The sequence below is a fragment of the Narcine bancroftii genome, chromosome 3, assembly GCF_036971445.1.
Source record: "Narcine bancroftii isolate sNarBan1 chromosome 3, sNarBan1.hap1, whole genome shotgun sequence".
In the NCBI taxonomy this organism is placed as follows: Eukaryota; Metazoa; Chordata; class Chondrichthyes; order Torpediniformes; family Narcinidae; genus Narcine; species Narcine bancroftii.
The window spans coordinates 135,772,679-135,794,462 of NC_091471.1; the positions used below are offsets into that span (position 1 = coordinate 135,772,679).

General features: G+C 40.5%; 1 long non-coding RNA gene across 2 annotated transcripts in view; it reads right to left on the reverse strand.

Moving 5' to 3' along the window:
- Window positions 1–2,647: 2,647 nt before the first annotated feature.
- Window positions 2,648–21,784, reverse strand: part of LOC138756239 (uncharacterized) — a 74,634-nt gene continuing 55,497 nt past the window's right edge. The window contains exons 3-5 of one of the 2 annotated variants that reach the window (XR_011352894.1): window positions 11,251–11,320; window positions 3,597–3,683; window positions 2,648–3,116 (exon numbers count right to left, since the gene is read on the reverse strand). This is a non-coding gene — a long non-coding RNA (uncharacterized lncRNA). Of the gene's footprint in view, window positions 3,117–3,596; window positions 3,684–5,665; window positions 5,926–11,250; window positions 11,321–21,784 lie in introns of those variants that run through there. The other variant, XR_011352893.1, reaches the window with a different exon arrangement.

Genomic DNA, 21,784 nt, shown 5'->3' on the forward strand with positions numbered 1-21,784 from the left:
GATTTTGCATACATACATGCTGATGTACTCTCCAAAATGGGCTTTGGGGATGGAATCTGGAATTGGATTAAAATGCTCTACACAAACATTTGTAGTGCAATTTGAGTCCGCATCAGGTGCCAGGGTACACCAAAAGAAGAGCGAGTCCATGCTCTCCGGGAACTGGCCTGACCTATTTAGATCTGACTACCTGAAGATGCTGGGGATCTGGTTTTGGAGGGGCTGAGGTGTTTATCAAGAATTGGACCGGAATCCAAAGGCCCAACAAAAATTGGGACTATGGGCATGACATTCCCTCTCAATAATTGGAAAGACATTGGTCATCAGGTGTGAGGTGCTCTCAGTGCTGTTATATGTGGCACAGATGTGGCCCATCCCTAACATCTCTGCCCTGATAGTTACCAGAGCAGTTTTCAGGTTCATTTGGGGTTCTAAAATGGATAGGATACGAAGGAGCACCATGTACAAGATGCCAGACAATGGGGGCAGGGGTGTATCCAGCATGGTACTCAACCTGATGACCACCTTTGTGTGTGGCTGCATAAGTCTGCGTGGAAAGGAAGGACTAGGGCACCCAATGTCACTACATTCTGAGGTTCTACCTATCACAGCTGTTGCAAACTATAGGCCTGGCTCTGTTGCTGTGCAATGTCTCAGTTAGCTGGACTTTGTTGCACTACCTATCCCTTGTTGAAAAGACTTTTCAGACAACACCTTCGACCACAAGGCCATCAGGCAATGGTCAGCATGGAACGTCCTGCAGAAACTGAGAGAGGAGGACTTGATGGATCCGGTGGGATGGTTCACTGAGCAGACTATTCAGGTTATCTGGCAGAATGCGCCATTGCCAGGGCTCACAAACAAGCACCAGGATTTGGCCTGGCTGGTGGTGAGAGGAGCCCTATCTTTCTCACACAACTGGAACATCATCCTCTCCGCCCATTGTTCTTGGGACGGCTATGGTGGAGTGGAGACTGTTGCCCACCTCTTTGTCAAAAGTAGATTCACAAAGTGTGTGTGGAGAGGGCTGCAGGGACTTTGTCATGGCTCACCCTGAGTGGCAATGTATAGAGTATTCTCTGATGAATGGACTATTCCCAGGAATACACCCTGAGTCTGACATCCAGAACTGCTGGAAGACCATCAGCTCAATGAAGGATGCCCTTTGGTTGGCCCGAAACCTGTTGGTCTTCCAGCATAGTGAGATGTCAGTCTGGGAATGTTGCCCTTTCATTCCAGGACATTTGTTCCTTTTTAATGGAATTCCCGCTGTCTAAAAAACACCGACAGAATGGGGGTGGGGGTGGGTGGGGTGGGGGGTGGTCAGTCCTTGCTTTTTTCCAGCGGCAAACCTAGTAACAGTTCTGGAACACTGGCTGTGTAAAAGGTGGTTCTGGCATTCTGGGACCAACTCAGATAAGGAATATGACGCTGTGATGACACGTAATGTGCGACATTTCAATGTAAGATTTGAAAATGTTAAACCAACAGTCAGGGGGTCAGCATCTAACGACCACGATGCCTGTGAACTGGGGTGACACAGAGATCCATGAGCTCCTCACCATCCGAGCTGAGAATGAAATTAACTGCTACATAATGGGTATAGTGAGGGATGGCCCGATAATAGAGAAGGTTGCTCAAAAGCTGAGAGACAGGGGTTTTTCTCAGGACAAGTCCCAGGTCATTAGTAAACTGAAATGCCTGCGTAAGAAATACCACCAGGTAAATGACCACAATGGCAGGAGTGGCAGAGGGAGTTTGGAATGGCTGTATTTTGATCTGTGCTATGCCATCTGGGGCACAAATCACTCAGCACACCCGTTTGGCTTCTGAGCAACATGGAGGATCCATCGTCCGCAATACCGTTACAGCTGTTTCTCTCTCTTTCAGCAGCATTTCTGATGCTGGGGTCCTGGGCGGCATAGATACAGAGGCCAGCAATACAGAGACTACGCCTCATGATCGACCAGATGAAAACTTGTTTCTTTTCATGATCCCCCATTTTTGCTATGTGTTTTGCAAATGTGTCTTTCCATAAAGAGTGATCTCACTAATGTAGCATGTTCTCTACGGTACATGCCACCCAAGAATAAACCCGAGACCTACCAAAGCCCAGGTGGTGACCCAGGAGATGAAGGAAATGTTACTGTCTCTGGACCGAGATGATGTGGAGAGGGAGCATCTTCGGCAGGAGGTGCAGAAGGCCCACGAGGTGTGGATGAGGAGAGAAGTGCAGGAGGTGGAGATGGCAGTGCAGAGGCTGATGGACGTGACCAGTCAGAAAAGATGGAAGGGTTTGGCCACATGTTTAAAGACTTCCAACAAGAAATGCAAACCAGGCCTCACTCATGTGGGACATTATTACTCACTAATCATCTTCTGCAAGACAACCTGCTGCACTGCAACAAACTCCCACACTCCTGCACCCTGTAGCCAGTATTTCTCTCAGGCACCACAGCAGAATGACTTCATGCAACACTCAGACAAGGCATATGAGTAATTTCAGCCACCTTCTTCCTCCTCCTTCCTCCAGCTTCTGGAGTGACGTGACTTTTTCAAATGGTTATGCGTGTTTTGTTTATTTGGATAGTTGTAAGTAGTTATACACAGTTGAATTAAATCTTTTTTATTTTGACTTACGGCTCCTTTTCACTACAATACTCTCATAAATGCAATATACATTGCTGTTATCTATTCACTTAAATTGCTTACATAAGGGAAATAATTGCCTCACTGATCACCTGGTGCTTGTGCACCCTGATAAGCAACCCGATCAGGCTTCTCAGAGAGATCGGGTAGATCAGTGTTCCATTCTGGCAAGAAGTGTTCCTTGTTGATTTTGCATATATTCTGTAGAACACAACAGGCAACAACAATGTCTGTTACAAAAGTGGTACAAATATCAAGTCGCTTGGCCAGGCACCTCCAGTGACCTTTGAGATGTTCAAAAACGTTTTCCACCACCATCCTTGCCGAGCTCAAATGGATGGAAGTTAAAGCTTTGGTGACATTGATCAAGTGTGTAGTGGCTTGTGAACCTTTTCATCAACCACTTCCTGAGGGACTAAGCTGGGTCTCCACTTAGATACACGGGGATTTTTCACTCCGTTGGATTTCTGTGTACAGAGAAATTTAGATTTATAAGTACTTAATGCAACCTCTGAGATCACAAACTATCAGTTCACTAATGTTTTCTAGTGGATGTTTTACATTAACAGGATTGAACCTGACCCTTTGACTTGACATGAATCTGATTTGAAGTAGTCAGCCATTCATTGAGTTTAAACATATAAACATTTCTCTGTCATTGTATCCTAGGTTACATGTGACAAAAAATACATGTGATTGATAGACGGAATCACACATAAACTACTGTACAGTGGGGTATTCTTCACATGGGAAGAAGTACCCTCCTTGATCCTTGGCTTTTTTGTAGATGGGCAAGTTGGCTAAAACTCGAGCATCATGCATGCGACAAGCCCAACCCATATACACATCAGTGAAGTTGAAACAACAAAAAGACTGTGAATAGATTGACATATGAAACACATTATTTGATAAAGAAAAATAATTGTAACTCAGGCCATGGTCTTTACCAGTAGTTGTGCTCAGCAATGGCCTGAAGGACAAAGGAGTGCCAGCCTTTCTGATTGTAGAAGCCTCGTGGGTCTTCATGAGGGGCTCTGATGGAAATAATGGGAATATATGCACATCAATGGCACCAGCACACATTGCATTCCCCATTCTACAAATATGTCCATTGTCTCCTGAAGTCAGTCACCACTCGGCAGATCAATAAAACATTTAAATAGGGCACTCTTCAATGCTCCTGTAACTTGGCGTACCAACGCACACACAGTGGTCACACTGACACCAAAAATACAACTTATGGATCTATAGTCACATGGGATATCATTCCATCACAAAGCAATTGCGTGTCTAAGCTGATGGTCCAGAGGCTGTCACTAGTTTGTTGTCTTGCGCCTCAGTTTTGGCTCAACAAGTTCCAATAAAAATGCAAAAGTGGGCCGAGACATACAAAAATTACTCCACCACTCATCCTCATTGTGTGGTCTCTCCCTCTCTCCTCCACATCTTTCCATCCAAGAGCAACGTGAATTGACTCACAGGATTGAAACATCTCCATCTAGCATCTAAGGTCTGCATGCCTTTCGACATCAAACATCTCTCTGTTTCTCTTCAAATTCTCCTCCAATATATTTCTGATCACACGAATATGCTGCTCGCATGAATTCTGCATCCATCTGTGCATCATAAAGTCGTGTATGATGCGGAGGAAATTAGCCCCTGCTCGAAGAATGGTGTACATGTTCACAGCTAGTACCATAAGCACATCAAAATCAACTGCCATTTTTTGTTTTGAAAGATATGTCTGACCCGTATGTTGTACATCACACTAGGCACTGACGCAGTAGAGTTACAAGTCCCACCTCTTTTGATCCTGTAATGTTGCTTGCTGTGTAAAAAGACACACTGACCTGTAAAAGTGCAGGCTTTTCCCATTTCAGTGTAAATGACCAATGCTGGCTTAATGCCAGGTCTTCCTTACAGAAATATTGCAGAATTTCTGTGTAAAAAAATTATAAATGAAGCTAACGATTAGAAGTATTAAGAGAAGAATATAAAATGTGAAATGTATATTGATGAGTTGATTGACACGATGTAAAAATTTTTGAACAGGTTTTCCTACATTGTAAATAATCTACCCAATATGACTGAAACTATGAATGTTAAAATTTTGACCAGCTTTTTTCACCTCTATTTTATATGATTTATTGTGATTAAATTATATGTTTTGGGGGGGAAAAAATGCCACTTCCCGACCCAACTCTACACAGCATCAACCACTGCTTCTGATTATTGTCTCCACTTTTGGTCCTAATCCTCCAATCTTGCTCTGTGCTACCCTTTGGATTTTAATCCCATTGCATCATTCAAACTGCCAGCCCCAAATTTAATCTCCACCATAGCCTATAGTCTTCCTCCCCTCCACCCCATCACCATCCAAGCTCCCAATTTCCTGGCACCAAATCAACACTGTGATATTCCCACCCTCCTCACTGCCCCTTTCTAACAACAGCTCAGGCCTGGGTGAACCTTTGCTTTGCCAACTTTTGAGGATCTAACCTCCAAAAGGAGTTCTGCATGACTTATTGGCAGAACCAAATATATGAAGCACCTGCTTAGTTTCACCTGACTCTTTACCTTAGCTGTGACAGAAGGTTGCAGTAGGGACCAATAACCCAAATGTAGCTGCACTTAGATTTTCCAGGCAATTCTTATAATTTACCATTAGCAAGATCTGGGGAATACATATCGTGCTCAGAGAAGGCTTGATATTTGAAGTGTTCAGTTAACTTTGACAACATCTCACTTTGCACGTGATTGTTGACATCATATTGTTTAGTGATCTTTTGATGCATTTGTTGACAATGGGCTCCAGCACTGAAGCCACCTGCTATTGATTTTAATTAAAATAGTGCGATATTTAAGTTCTCCTGTGTTAAGAAAGAAATGTGATTGTGTACATGTGTCATAATCACCATATCACAGTTTATAGTTTACAGAAAGAATTTTGAGAAGGTCTCTCATGGGGGCAGGTAATTTTCACTTGCAGGAATTCACCACTCATTGAAGAACTTAGTTGATTTTTATTCCACTGACTTTAATTCATTTTATTGGTAGTTTGGGAGATGTCATTGGCTCAGGTCAGCTCATTGCTGAGCTGTTATAGCATAAGTATTCATGGTCTAGATTCTTAAATCTCTGTTTCATTTCTTGTGGAACAGATAGAGATCATCTGTTGAATAACTCCACTCTGGCAGAAGGTTCATATTTGTGAAGTAATCGATGCGTGAGTCACTGCTGCATTTCAGTGGGGCTGTCAGGATGATCCTGTCAAGTCTGGGATGATCATAAAGAGGAGTCATGATTAGTAAACAAAAATTAATGAAAGTTAGTGTTGAAGATCTTATTATCCATTCCAAAACAATTGAAATACTTACCAAGGCAATGAATTATTGGCAGGAATAGATATTTATATATTGATAACACATAAGTCTACCAAAAACTTACATCCAAAAAGTTCCAGTAAGAACAACATCCCTAGATATCCCTGACAGTTTAACTGGGCTTATACCAAATTGTTCTAGTAATCAATAAAACCATTTTTTCCCCAAGAAAGCCAAACCATTATTCCTTTTTATTTTCTTCTCAAACTAACCATATATTCTATATCTTTAGAAAATACAGACATATCCCACTGGAAACCTTAGCAAAGGAGGCATTCTTGCATCCCAAGAAAGATTAGTCAACTTTTTAAAGCCCCAATAAATTTAGATGTACAGCACAGTAACAGGCCATTCTGGCCTATGAACCCATAACCCCCAAATACACCAATTAACCTACAATCCCCAACAATCCTCATGCATTTTTTGAAGGGTGGGAGGAAACTGGAGCAGCATGGGGAGAAAGTAGAAACTCCTTACAGAGAGTGCTGGATTCGAACCTGCCACACTAACTGTGCCACCCAAAACAGAGAAAGCTCCCAGAATTTTTAACTGCTTGGGACAAAAACATTAATGAGAATAGTAGTGTGCATTTAGTTCACTCAGAGGATGTGATCTTCATTGTGTAACAATTCCAGCAGAAATTTTACTTCATTCTGTGCTTGCTTCACAGTAGCTTATGTACTCTGCTATCAACCTTTGGATTTACAACAGAGCCATTCTCAGTGAAGACCGGTGCCAAACAAAACTGTCTCGGGGGGAAAAAAAATCATCATGGTATACAATAGCTCACATGATACAGTACCAGGATACTTTACCATCTTCTATTTTCAAACCCAGTCCCCTGAACTAGTTTAAATTTCAAATGATTTACAGAAACTGTAGATCTGTATTCCTCAACTTCGATCTTTAGTCATTGATCTGAAATATTAACACCATTTTCAAGGTATGAGTAAAAAGCGGTCAGGCACCTGAATTAAAAGTCTGAGGAGAAGAAAAGAAAGATCAGGGAGATGAGCACAGGCCAACAGACCCAATTGTTTAGGTACACCAATAGTCTCCACATGCTCCTGCTTCACTGAACTGGTATCCGCTTACCTCAACTCTGCTTTGTCCCCTGGTCCAGACCCTCCTCACCTACATCCAATCTACAAGCCTATACTCCCCCAAAAACACCAATTAATGTACAACTCCAAAAACCTCATCCATTTTTGAACGGTGGGAGTACATGGAGGAAACCCACACAGACACAGGGAGGGTGCCTTACATCACTTCAATAAATTCCATTACCCTGAACTCGACTGCCTCATCTTTACCATGAACAGCCAATCACTATAAACCTCCATCCCCTTTAGAGAAGGTCTCTAAGCCCTTTCTTTCTTTCTTGACAACAGACCCAACTAATTCCCCTTCCACCATCACCCTCCTCTGACTGGCAGAACTCTCAATAACTTCTCCTTTGACTCATCTCCAAGTCAAAGGGGTAGCCATGGGACCCAGCTATGTGTGAGTGCCTGCAAGCTCACACCAAGACACAAGAGCAACTTGTCCGTGAACTACTCTTTGCAGATGATGCCGTTTTAGTTGCCCATTCAGAGCCAGCTCTTCAGCGCTTGACGTCCTGTTTTGCGGAAACTACCAAATTGTTTGGCCTGGAAGTCAGCCTGAAGAAAACTGAGGTCCTCCATCAGCCAGCTCCCCACCATGACTACCAGCACCCCCACATCTCCATCGGGCACACAAAACTCAAAACAGTCAACCAGTTTACCTATCTCGGCTGCACCATTTCATCGGATGCAAGGATCGACAACGAGATAGACAACAGACTCGCCAAGGCAAATAGCGCCTTTGGAAGACTACACAAATGAGTCTGGAAAAATAACCAACTAAAAAACATCACAAAGATTAGCGTATACAGAGCCGTTGTCATACCCACACTCCTGTTCGGCTCCGAATCATGGTCCTTTACGGCATCACCTATGGCTCCTAGAACACTTCCACCAGCGTTGTCTCCGCTCCATCCTCAACATTCATTGGAGCGACTTCATCCCTAACATCGAAGTACTCGAGATGGCAGAGGCCGACAGCATTAAATCCACGCTGCTGAAGATCCAACTGCGCTGGGTAGGTCACGTCTCCAGAATGGAGGTCCATCGCCTTCCCAAGATTGTGTTATATGGTGAGTTCTCCACTGGCCACCGTGACAGAGGTGCACCAAAGAAGAGGTACAAGGACTGCCTAAAGAAATCTCTTGGTGTCTGCCACATTGACCACCACCAGTGGGCTGATATCGCCTCAAACCGTGCATCTTGGCGCTTCACAGTTTGGCGGGCAGCAACCTCCTTTGAAGAAGACAGCAGAGCCCACCTCACTGACAAAAGACAAAGGAGGAAAAACCCAACACCCAACCCCAACCCACCAATTTTCCCCTGCAACCGCTGCAACCGTGTCTGCCTGTTCTGCATCAGACTTGTCAGCCACAAACAAGCCTGCAGCTGACGTGGACACTACCCCTCCATAAATCTGCTTCCGCGAAGCCAAGCCAAAGAAAGAATCCATAGTACAAACGTGCACAGGCAAGGCTCTTCAACTCTATTTCAATGACAACTTTGGTGCTGTCTCATGCATCCATGATGAGCTCTTCAACTTTATTCAGTTTGTTGCTAACTTTTACCCTAACCTCAAATTTACTTGGTTCATCTCTGACAACACTCTCCCCTTTCTTGATCTCTCTGCCTCCATCTTGGAAGACAAATTCTCTTCAGTCATTTTGTACAAACCCACCAACTCCCACAGTTACCTTGACTACAGCACTTCACACCCAATCCTATCTAAGGATTCTATTCCTTTCTCTCAGTTCCTTCATCTCCATTAATTCTACTCTCAGGATGAGATCCTCCATTCTGGAACATCCAAGATGTGATCTTTATTCAAAAAATGTGGCTTCCCCTCTACTGCCATCAATTCAGCCCTTACCCACATATCTTCTATTCCCCACACATCAGCTCTGGCCTCCTCTACTCTTAGACACAACAAGGACAGAATTTCCCTTGTCCTCATACATTGTCCCACCAGCATCTGCATCCAACATATTATCCTCCACAAATTCCACTACTTATGATGTGATCTCACCACCATACACCACTCTGCTCTTCATTGACTTTGGTTCAGCATTTAATACGATCATTCCATGAAGCTGGTGGAGAAACTGTCCTCACTGGGGCTCAACACCATTCTCTGTAACTGGATCCTGGACTTCCTAATGGAAAGACCACAGTCTGTCCAGGCCGATAGTAGAACATTAAGCACTGTCACACTGAGCACTGGCGCATCTCAGGGCTGTGTGCTCAGCCCACTCCTGTTCATGGTACTGACCCATGACTTCATCATCAGATCCAGCTCCAATAGTGTGATCAAGTTTGCAGGTGTCACAACAGCATCATTTTAGACCACAACATGGCCTCATCAGCAACAACCATCAGTCACACTACAGAGAAAAGGTGGAAAATCTCGTGAAATGGTGTGAGAGTAACAACCTGTGTCTCAATGTAGACCAGACAAAGGGGATGATCATGGACTTCAGGAGGACCAGGAACGACCACATCAGTGAAGATATATAGGCATATCAGAAACAACACCACCAGGCAGAGGAACAGCTTCTTCTCATGGGCAGTGAGAATACTGAATGACCAAAGGAATTGGTCTCACTATCCACTGAAGACTCTATATTCATGAAACAAAATTTATTTTTTATTGGTATGGATGAAATACTTGTCCTGCATAATGTTTGTCAGTATATGTGTTATGTCTGGTTGGAAGGCTCCTTTCTTTTTCACTGAGGACTGGAGAACGCTGTTTTGTTGGGTTGTACTTGTACAATTAGATGACAATAAACTTGACTTGACACATTTACCTTTCATTTCACCCCACACCCACCCCCGGCTTTCCGCAGAGACTGCTCCATTCGTGATTCTCTCATTCACTCATCACTTCCCACTAAGTGCCCCCCCCCCCACCCCCCCCCCGGTACCTACCCTGTTACTGCAGGAAATGCTACACTTGTGTCCATACCTTCTCCCATGCAACCATTCATGCCCCAAACAGTCCTTCCAGGTGAGGCAGGGGCTATCTACTGTATGCAGTGCTCCCATTGTTACCTACACTACATTGGAGAAATTGGATGCGGTCTGGGAAGTTGTTTCGTTCAACACCTTTGCTCTGTCCACTACAATAGCAATGACCTCCCAGTGGCCAATCATTTTAAATTCCACACCCATCCACATGCTGACATGTCTATCCATGGCCTCATACACTGCCAAACCGAGGCCAGCCACAAAACTGTAGGAACACCTAACATTCCCTCTGGACACATTCCAACCAGATATCAACTTCTCCAGTTTCCCCTTGTTTCCCACCCCCCCCCCCTCCCATTTTAGCCTGCTTTCTGTACATACTTTGATAAAGGGTCCAGGCCCAAAATGTTGGTTATATACCTTTACTTCCTCTGGATGCTGTGTGACCTCCTGTGTTTCTCCAGCATTTTATTTATTGGAGGATCTTAATGGATGCTTTTAAGAGGATGGAAAGTTTTGTCACTACACATTTCCTCTCATGTGTAGGATTTAATGGATTGGTTTGCTTCTAGATGCTACCTGATCCGTTGATTGTTCTGTTTTCTTTTCAGGGGCAGTAACTTTGATTTTAATTTCCTATGGGTTTCTATGATGCTGGAGGTACTTATCGAAAGACAATCTTCATATTTTCTCAAGTAATGAGTCCATCTGCACAACACCTGCAATATCTGGGATTGGACCAACTTGTTGTATTAACTCTTCTTCATGACTTCTAGTTAACTGCTGTGTCCTGATATTATGTTTTCTTTTGTGTTTCTGTGCCAATGAGATTTTTGCAGCACAAAATTAAACTTTACAACAAATATTGTCTTTAGATGTAACAAAATTCTGAATTAAATGTTGCTGTTAATTCCATGTACCAAATTGTATCCACAATCACTGTTTCATGAATGGAGCTGAAACGTGATTGCAGTCTCTTACTATTTCAAAAAAATGTTTTTGTATGATCCAAAGGACTTTTCAATTCCACCCTAATAACACTTGCATTCTAATACGATTACATACTCGGGAGTCGTGAGATAGAAACTTAGTTTTAAAACATGCATAACTTTTCACCTCTGTAAAACAGTGGTAATAAAGCTACTTACCAGTATGAGGTGAAGAAAATAAATAAGAATTATCAGCACAGTTGTCAAGGTGCAGGAATCAAGCCCGTAGCTAAAATAGAAATACCAAGTTTATGACAAAAAAATCAAGTTAAAAAGGAAATGAAATTCTAAAAAATAAACACCAATCTTTCATTAAATAATATTACCAGCATAAATCCCAAAGGATGTATTGGCAGAAACAATATCAGTGAAGCAAGGAGAAAATTTGAAACAATTTTGAGATTGAGGCAATGTCAAACATGTGAGTGAACTTTTGTGCATCTGATGGTTGAAGATTTCAGTTTACTAGGGGTACGATGATTACATCAAATAATAAAAATCCCACAAAGTATTTTAAATCAACTTTGTACTGAGCAGTGAGAATAAAAATACTCTGGAATAATTAGCCCACTCCTAATTATACTATTGTTTAATGTTATCATTATCAAGGGACAATAAACTCCCAATTTATCACATAAAATTTTAAGGCATGTTGTAACTTGATGAAGTTGTAGTCCCAATGGAGAGAAGCCAGACTTTTAAACACTGTTACTGAATGCTCTATAGAGACCTGAAATGAAAACTGGAACAAATTAGAAAAATGTTCAGTAAGATGCAAATTTACAAAATCTAAATGTCAGGAACTTCAATGTGATTGGCCCAGTCTCCCAATTTATCTTTGTTGGAAAATCAATGAACCTTTGTGAAACATCATTCAAGTTCATCTGTGGATTTTTACAGGGGATTCCAATTGTTTTCCAGAGCGATTATAGTGAAATGTCAGATAACTCTGAGTGGCACGGTTACTGTAGCACCAGCGATTGGGACTGGACCTGGGTTCAAATTCTGCACTGTCTGTAAGGAGTTTGTATGTTCTTCCCATGTCTGTTTGAATTTTCCCCAGGGGCCTCCCACTGTTCAAAACATATCAGGAGTGTGGGTTAATGGGGTATAAATTGGGTGACATGGACTCATTGGGCCGAAATAGCCTGTTACTGTGCCGTATGTTTAAATTTTAAAAAGAATCAAAGCTAACGCCACCCAGTGTGACATTGATCCATTGAACCTGAAATGTGAATCCTACATGATTGAAGCAAAGCAGCAAGAATAGCCCTTTGAACTATTTCAATTGTTTATCTGTATCACTCATAATAAAAACAATCTGAATGGAGATCAAATATTTTTGTGCTATTATGTAATTTTTTTAAAGGCTGTTGTGGAATTGGGAAGAGATCTGAAGTGTTTGATCTGACTTTCCATTTACTTGCAGGTTTCATATTGAAATTGTCTTACACATTTAAAATCTGCTGGTACTGATTAGTAAAAGAACTACAACTCTTTAAGACCACAATCCTGATAGTGAACATCTGTGAATTAGGTCGAAGATTGGCTGAGGTGATCCTCAGTTATGAGGGTATTTACACCATTAAGCCTATTTTTAAAAACCTGCCACCATCAATAAAATTAGATTGCTTTGATTTGTCATATGAAAAACATTTTATAACACTCATTTTTTTTCTACTAGTGACTGAAACTATATTTACTGAGCAATGGCCATTCCCTTCATTTTTCTCTTTCAAACTGATGCAAGCAGATATTAAGGACATTCAGGTATGATCATATTTGAAAGACTGTGCACATATTGGCTGTCATCACATAAATTCAAAAAAGACGATTTGCAAAATTGCCCAGATAAAAAGGAAAATCAAGTAGCTTTAGATGTAGCTGCATCTTGTACCCAGTATGATAACCATGTGGGTGAATAGATTAGATTAATAGGCTATTTTACTGGATGTTATGAAACAGGGATGATTCTGCAAATAAACCTATATTCGAAAGTGGTATAAAATGATTTCAATTTTCCATAAACAATATAAACAATAGTGCACATCATTACTACGTAGCTGGAATAAATACAATGCCTTAATTAGTTTGGACTTGACAGCACATCTTGAGACAGCCCATTTCCTGGCCATTTGTTAATATCATCCTACTATAGCAGCTGTTGCAAAGTCTCAGCCCAAGATTGAATGTTCTTGGCTATGAGGTTCTGGAGGACAAAGCACCCAACAGCTCTCTGGAAAGTACTACAAGTTTTATTTGCCATATTGAAATGCAAAATTACATAGAGTTGAAGAAATTGAGTTGAAAATTTTTATAAAATTTGGAAACCATATATGGATTTTATGAATAAAATTCCATTCACCTTCTCCATTTCACCCTCCCCTCTTAATTCGAAGCTATAAAAATGATCAATAGTATATCTGCTAACAATATTATATACGTAGAAGTAGATGTTCTTTTCTCTTTCTTTCCTTTCTTCTTTCTTTTGGGGGGAGGGTGGTTGGGGAGAAAAAATAAATTATTTTTGTATCATTGTGTATGACTTATGATAATTACTATATTACTGAATTATTCATTTTGTATTGATACAAATGATAAATAAAATATTCACAAAGAAAAAGTTTTATTTGCCAGAATTTCACTTCCAGTGGGCTTCTGGTGTGAAAGACAGCCTGTGGCACTTGCCACATCATAGACTGAAATCCAAGGCCAAGGAGGAGGGGCGTGCCCCTTACCCAATCTGTAGAGTGCAGGGTGAAATATGTCAAAAAATAAATTTGAACTCTCCAAATACATAGAGTTGGTCGTGAGATATCTTTTCCCACAACTTACCAATTTCCCACAGAAATTGGTACTATATCCAGGCAGCTCAATGCACAGCCTGCAACAGTATGTCATGTGGCTGAGTAGCTCATTAAATAATAAAACTGCCATGTGGAGTGCTATAAAAATAGTTTTAAATACAATAATACAATGCAATTCATCAGTCTAAAAGAGCTTCTCATAACTGACTTCTTAATCCTTATGATTAACTTCAAAGAACATCAATTTTCAATCATAAATACAATGTTGTATAATCCAATTTTTAGATAGTTATTTAAATAAACAGATCATAGGTATATTTCTACTTTTTTCAGTACACATGAGTCATTCCCTTGTTTTTTTTTGCCATCAGCAATTAAAAGCAAACTGAAATTGGAATCCAAATTAACTCAAATGTGTTTCACTTGGGTTCCTTGAATGCATATCCAATTTTAGATCAGTTTAATATTTGTTAATTATAGCCTGAAGTGTTTATGAAGAGTTATACTGGAGACTCCAGCACTCTGGAGATCATTCTGGAATTACATTTGAGATGCATTTTTTGCTTTAACTAACACATATCTATTTCCATTCCAAGGAAAGGTAATATGGCTCAATAATCTACATTGGCTATGTCACAAACAATCAATAACTCCTGAGAAGTCCGGAACAATCAAAGCTGAGGAACAAGCTTAAATTTGCCAGTAAAATCAAAGAGAATGTCGGTGGTGAGAGGTTCAACCACATCGTTTATCTTGTTTAAATTTGAGTTTTATATGTGTAGGAAAAAAGAAATAGTTAACCAATGTTAGAAGAAACCATATGTTAGAAATCTATGTTAGAAGTTTCTTTCTCTACATCAGGAAAATTGATAATTTCTCTTAACACACATTTTCATTTTTCTACTTTAGCATCAGATCTTTTTTTAAAGCCTTAAGTTTGTAGGTATATCATATTATTTTAAGTCAACATTATTGTATCTAAGAGAAATACAAAGAAAGACTGCAGAGCCACACATAAAATGGAGGAACTCAATAGGTCAGTGAACATCGATGGTAGAAATGGATCCTTTATTGAGACCCAAAGTGTTGACTGACCTTTTCTATTCATGGATGCTGAGTTCCTCCAGCAGTTCTTTGTTTGCTAATTATATCCAAGATTCAAATTTAGCAAGCCATGTTATTATTTATGTTGAGATCTTGTTTTTCCATTGCCTTCAAATGCTACTACCTCGGGCAACACAGAGACTGTGGTTTATTTCAGTCATGGATTTTGAGAAATTTTGCTGCTATCGTACTCAATTAGATAATTCCTCATATAAACTATAGAAGGAAAATTTTAAAATCCCCAGTCTTACTTTATCTAGACCAGATGCCAGAATTGATTGACACATGGAATGCTCAATTGTCTGTAAATGACCTTCTAAAGTGGAAAAAATTAAATATCAATACAGTTTTTTTAAACCTGTTGCTGGGACCTAATTGAAAATGTTTAAGTCTGTACTTTATTTCATATATATGTTACAGCTGATATTTTGCAAATTTTTTTGTTTGATTTTCCCATTTACTAAATTACCTATTAACCCTGTCTTTCCTGAAAAATAGATGGTTAACTGAAGCCCAGCCAATGCTACTTGGGCTGGAGTTTATTCACATCTGTGTTTGGCTTGAGCTTAGTTGACATTTAGTGCCTAGATATTATTGGAAGGCCAATTGCTTCATCGTGTGTGGTGAGAGAACTAAAATAGAGGGGGGGGGGGTGGAAATCTGAGAAAGGGAGTCTTGTGCCAATTTCTTTTCATTGCTGCAGTTGTGCCCATTTCCTGATCTTGAAGCAATAAGGAAAAATACAATTAAGTGAGCACCAACTAATGTTTCTACACAAAGTCTTCATGTTTTTTTTCTCTCATTTCAGAATGCAGCAAGAAAGTAAAAAAAAGGATATTAATAGCCTTTGGAATGTAATTTTCGTGATGTTTAAAATGTTTTTACGTTTTTTTCATATTTTATTGTATTTCTTTGTGGCTATTGTTGTTCTTGAGTGCACAATTATATGGTATGTGTGCCTGAGGATAAAAGGAGGCAGTCATCAGCTAGCACTAGATCAGTTAGGACTTGCATCAGGCTGTGCTGAAGCAGGGTGAGGTTTTGTTGTCTACATGAACAACTCTTGTAATATCAACAAGGCATTTCCAGCAGTTGGTAAGATCAACATTTCCTTCAGCTATTTTTGTAATGTTGCTCATTCTTAAACAGCTTTTAAATGTCAAATAATGCGCTGTTGCAAATGCGTCATAAAGGTGACAGGTACATTTGTCATTATGGTCTGCAATACTTCCACCTTTCCCAAAGAGTGTAAATAACTTGCATTCCCAATGGCCATCCTCATTAGTGTATTTCCAAAGCTTCAGTCCTGAATGAATCCATATGTCTATCCTAAAGTTGACCAAGGAAGTGAGTGCACTGCATAAGAAGTGCTAGTTTTGATTAAATGGCCATCAATTCTTTGTACATTGTGATAACCAACGGAATTAATATGGTGTTTTCACTAAGCACCATATTTAATCAGAAAATATCCAAATGAACACAAAGATTGGAGAAATTAGGTCAAAAATATATCCAACATTAATTGAACTTCAATAGCCTTGAAAGTAGATTGTACAGTTATATGATTTGCTGTGCTTTGTGAATTGCTTCAGCTGGGTGATTCTGGAGAAATCTTGCAGCTTGCAAAATTTCAACATGCACCAATTTGACACATGAGACTTGCATGGAGACACATTACCCATTGTGCGGCATTTATTTAGAGTTTTGCGACTGTAGCTATGTTATGTTCTCTTAGAAAGTTCAGTGAGGGCAAAATTGCAAGCATAAGATTAAGCATTTAGCAGTGTACTTTAGAAGAAAATTGAAAAGGATGGTGAATGCTTCACTGAAGCTCTTGTATTTAAATGGCCGCAGTATAAGTGATAATTATCTATAGTGCAGCAGTTAGCGCAATGCTATTACAGCGCCAGAATCTGGTGCTGTTTGTAAGGAGTTTGTATGTTCTCTCCAAGTCTACATGAGTTTTCTTTCAGGTGCTCCAGTTTCCTCCCACCCTTCACAAAATACAGGGGTCGTAGGGTAATTTGAATATTTGGTTGGAATGGGCTAATGGGCCAGAAGGCCCTGAATCTGTGCTTTATGTCTAAATTTAATTTTAAAAATTAAGAAAAATAAGGTTGATGATCTGTTAGCTTGGCTAGAAGTTGATAGGTATGACGTTGTGGCAATCATTGTTTCATGGCTCTAAGAAGACAATATCTGGGAATTAAATATCCGTGGAAATACAGTGTAATGGAAGGTAGGCAGAGGGGTGGACAATTCTGCTGGTTAAAAATAAGATTTAATATTTGGGGAGTGGAGATATTGGATCAGAAGATATAAAGTTCCTGTGAGTAGAATTAAGAAACCAAAAATGTAAAAAGTCCCTGATAGGAGTTACATACAAGCCTCCAAGCAGGAGATAGGATAAAGTGTGCAAGCTACAGAGGGAGATGGTGAATACATCCAAAAAGGGCAATGTTACAATAGTCATTGGGGATTTCAATATGCAGATTGATTGGGAAAACCAAGTTGGTGCGGGATCCCAAGGAAATGGCTGGTCTAAGATTCCTGGACCAGATGGAATGCACCCTCAGGTTCTGAAAGAAGTAGCAATAGATATTGTGGAGAAATTGGTAATGATCTTCCAAAAATCAATAGATTCTGGCATGGTTTCAATCTTATAGAGTTTTTCAAAATGGTAACCAGGAAATTTAACAAAGGAAAGGCTGTAGATGTTGTCTACACAAACTTCAGTAATGATTTTGACAAGGTCCCACAAGGGAGGTTAGTCAGGAAAATTCAGACGCTAGGTATTCTTGGTGATATAATAAACTGGCTTCGACATTGGCTGGATGGGAGAAGCCAGAGAATAGTGCTGGACGATTGCTTCTCGGTCTGGAGGCCTGTGACTAGTTGTAGGGCTCAGCAATCAATGCTAGGACCATTGTTGTTTGTTATTTATATCAATGATCTGGACGATATTATGGTAAATTGGATCATCAAGTTTTCAGATGATGCTGTGGACAGCAAAAATGGTTTTTAAAGCTTGCAGAGGGATCTGGACCAGCTAGAAAAATGGGCTGAAAAATGGCAGATGGAGTTTAATGCAGACAACTGTGAGGTGTTGCATTTTGGAAGGATAAGCCAAGAAAGGACATACACAGTGAATGGTAGGGCACTGAGGAGTGTGGTAGAACAGAGGGATCTGGGAATACAGACACAAAATTCCCTGTAAGTGGCATTACAGGTGGATAGAGTTGTAAAGAGAGATCTTTTTAGCATATTGGCCTTCAAAAATTTAAGTATTGAGTAAAGTTGTATTAGACATTGATGAGGCCATATTTGGAGTATTGTGTGCAGTGTTGGTCAGCCAACTACAGGAAAGGTATCAATAAGATTGAAGCAGTGCAGAGATTTACTAGGATGTTGCTTCGATTTCAGGAACTGAGTTACAGGGAAAGGTTAGGACTTTATTCCCTGGAGCATAGAAGGATGCGGGAGATTTTATAAAAATATTTAAAATTATGCGGAGGTTGGTGAGATACAAGCCAGAGTGCATGGGTTAAGGGTGAAAGGGGAAAAGTTTAGGGGGAATATTTGGGGGAACTTCTTCACACAAAGAGTGTTGGAGGTGTAGAACAAGCTGCCAACTGAAGTAATGAATGCAGACTCAATTTTAACATTTAAGAAGAATTTGGACAGATATATGGATGGGGGATTGTCAAGGATGAGGTTGCAGAGAACCTGGAGGTGCCTAACAAGATAGGCCAAAGTCAGCAAAGTTTCCTTAAGGGAAAATCTTGCCTGACAAATCTACTCAATTTTTATAAGGAAACCACAAGCAGGCTAGACAAAGGGCATGTAATGAATGTGGTATATTTGGACTTTCAAAAGACTTTTGACAAGGTGCTGCACATAAGGCTGCATAACAAGATGAGAGCCCATGGAAATTCAGGAATGATACTGTCATGGCTAGACAGTTGGCTAATCAGCAGGGATAAAGGGATCCTATTCTGGTTAGCTACTGGTTACCAGTAGTGTTCTGCAGGAGTCAGTATTGGAACCATTTGTTTTTACATTGTATGTCAATGACTTGGATTTCAGAATGAATGGCTTTGTGGCTAAGTTTTCAGATGATACAAAGACAGGTGGGAGCGCAGGTAGTGAGAAGGAAATGGCTGCAGAGAGACTTAGATTAGGGGAATTGGCAAAGAAGTGGGAAATGAAATTCAGTGTTGGAAAGTGTATGGTCATACATTTTGGTAAAAAGAATAAAAGGGCAGATTATTATTTGGATGGGGAGAACATTAAAAATTCAGAGATGCAAAGAGACATGGGAGTCCTCATGCAGGATACCTTGAATATTAACCTTCAGTTTGAGTTGGTGATGAACAAGGTGAATGTATTGTTTGCATTCCAAGGAAAAGGATATAAGAGCATTTGATAGCTCTTGGACTACATTCCTTGGAATAGGGGGACCTCAGAGGCATTATTAACTTTGAAAGGTCTGAACAGAGTAGATATAGCAAAGTTATGCATTTCCCATGGTAGGAGAGTCTTAGACAAGTGTACCCAAATTCAATAGTTAAAGGCGCCCATTTAAAAGAAAGATGAGGAGGAATTTCTTTACATGATGAACCTCTGGAATTTGCCACCATGGGCATCTATGGATGCCAAATCATTGGGGGAATTTAAGGAAGAGATTGATAGGTATCAGAATAGTCAGTGTGTTAAAGGTTATGGGGAGAAGACAGGAGAATGGGGCAGAGTGGGAGAATGGATCAGTTCATGATAGAATAATGGAGTGGACTCAGCAGGCTGAGTCTTTCGATGTCATGGGCCACAGAGAGAACTATATTTAGTACTGCTTTTTCACTTGGTTGCAGTGTTTAACTCAGCCTTTATTTCTGCTTTGAGGAAGGAAAGCTCCCTCAGGCTGTCAGAAGACTTTGGGGTAAAGTGCATCTCTCCACTTATTACATTTTTTGCCATCAGTGTCTCCATGGTCATATCATTGGGATCACTGTGAAACTAGAGCACGAGCAGACATCAGAAAGAGATAAAACGGAATTCCATTAGAAAATAACCCACTTCCACCAAACTCAGTTCATATTTATGGCGACACACAGGAGACTCCAGATGCTGGAACCTGAAGCCAAACTCAATCAGTTGGTGGAACTCAGCAAGGTGAGCAGCATTAGTGGGAGAAAAAGAATGGGAATGTTTCAACCCAAAATGTTGATTATTCTTATTCATATCTCCAAATCTCTCCAGTGTATCCAGCGATTGTGGTTCTCTCAGTCAGTGACGAAGAGATCTGTGAACCTCTGCAGACAGAACGGGACCTGTTCACTCTCACCTGGATAGCTTAGCCCAATATCCCCTCACATGTCCACGCTTCTGGATCGTCTGGTTATTGCCCATCTATGCCACATATCCTATGTTACTGCCCACCCAACATTAGGGGAATGACTGTCTACTTGAAGGAAAATGAGCATGTCCTTCTTCAAAAGCAGAAACCATGGGATGGAGTGAACAGTTAAGGAGATTCCGGGCTTCTTGAATGTGCTATAGTCAAAGAGTCAGCATGGAAACAAGTTAAATAAGTTCCATTTTCCTGAATTTAGCCTTTCTCTCGCTAAACCTTTCCTAAAAATAAACCTATCTAAACATCTTTTAAATTTTACACTGGAACCCACATTTATCGCTTCTTATGGCATCTCATTTCATGTAGGCACTACTCTCTGGATGAAAGTGTGTCCCTTTTAAAATTTTCCCTTCATCCTTAAATCTATGTCCTCTAGTTTAGGCTCTCTCAGAAAAAGACAATGACTATTTACCTGATCTATGCCCCTCATAATTTTATAAAGCTCTGTAACGACTTTCTAAGCCTCCTATGCTCCAGCGAGAAATGTCCCAGTATCTCCTTATAACCAAGCCTACTGGATGCTTGTGAAACATTTGTGCATGCTTTTCAACTAAATTATATCATTCTTGTAGCTGTGTGACCATAATTGTGGATAATACTCAATACATAGTCTCACCAATGCTTGGTACAGTTGTAACATTAGTGAAATACAGTAGGCTGCAGATGCTGAGATCGTGGTAAACACACTGAAATATTGGAGGAACTCAGCTTGTCTTTTCAGCATCTGTAGAAGACAAAGATATATTGCCAATGTTTCGGGCCTGAGCCCTTCTTCACGGAAAAATCAGAAAAGGCAGAAGCAGGATATATCAGAAAGTCTCAGAATTCAAACAATGGGGGAGGAATCCAGACCAACAAAAGGTGCTAATTGAATATGAAAGTGACTAGCTAGAATTGATCATGTCTGTGCGAAAGGAGACAGAATGAAGAGACAACAGTGGATACAGGGGCTGTGTGGTTTAAATGAAAACCAGAGAAGTTGACGTTAATGCCATCTGGTTAGAAGGTGCCCAGTAGGAAGATGAGGTGTTGTTCCTCCAATTTACGGGTGGCCTCAGTCTGACAGTACATGAGACCATGGATAGACATATCAGTAAGGGAATGGGATGGAGAATTGAAAAGGGTGGCCTCTGGGAGAGCAGCTGAGTTCCTGCAGCATTTTCATGTGTTTACAGTTTTAACATTAGATTGCAACTCCTGTACTTGCTGCTCGGACCAAAGAAGGAAAGCTTGCCAGACAAATTCTTCACCATGTTGTCTTCATGATTTTCATTTTCACGGAACAATTCCTCTGTAACGCAAACTGCCCAGGGCCCTACCATTTACTGCCCTTGTTTATCTTCCAAAAATGCAACAACTTGCAATTAAGTTC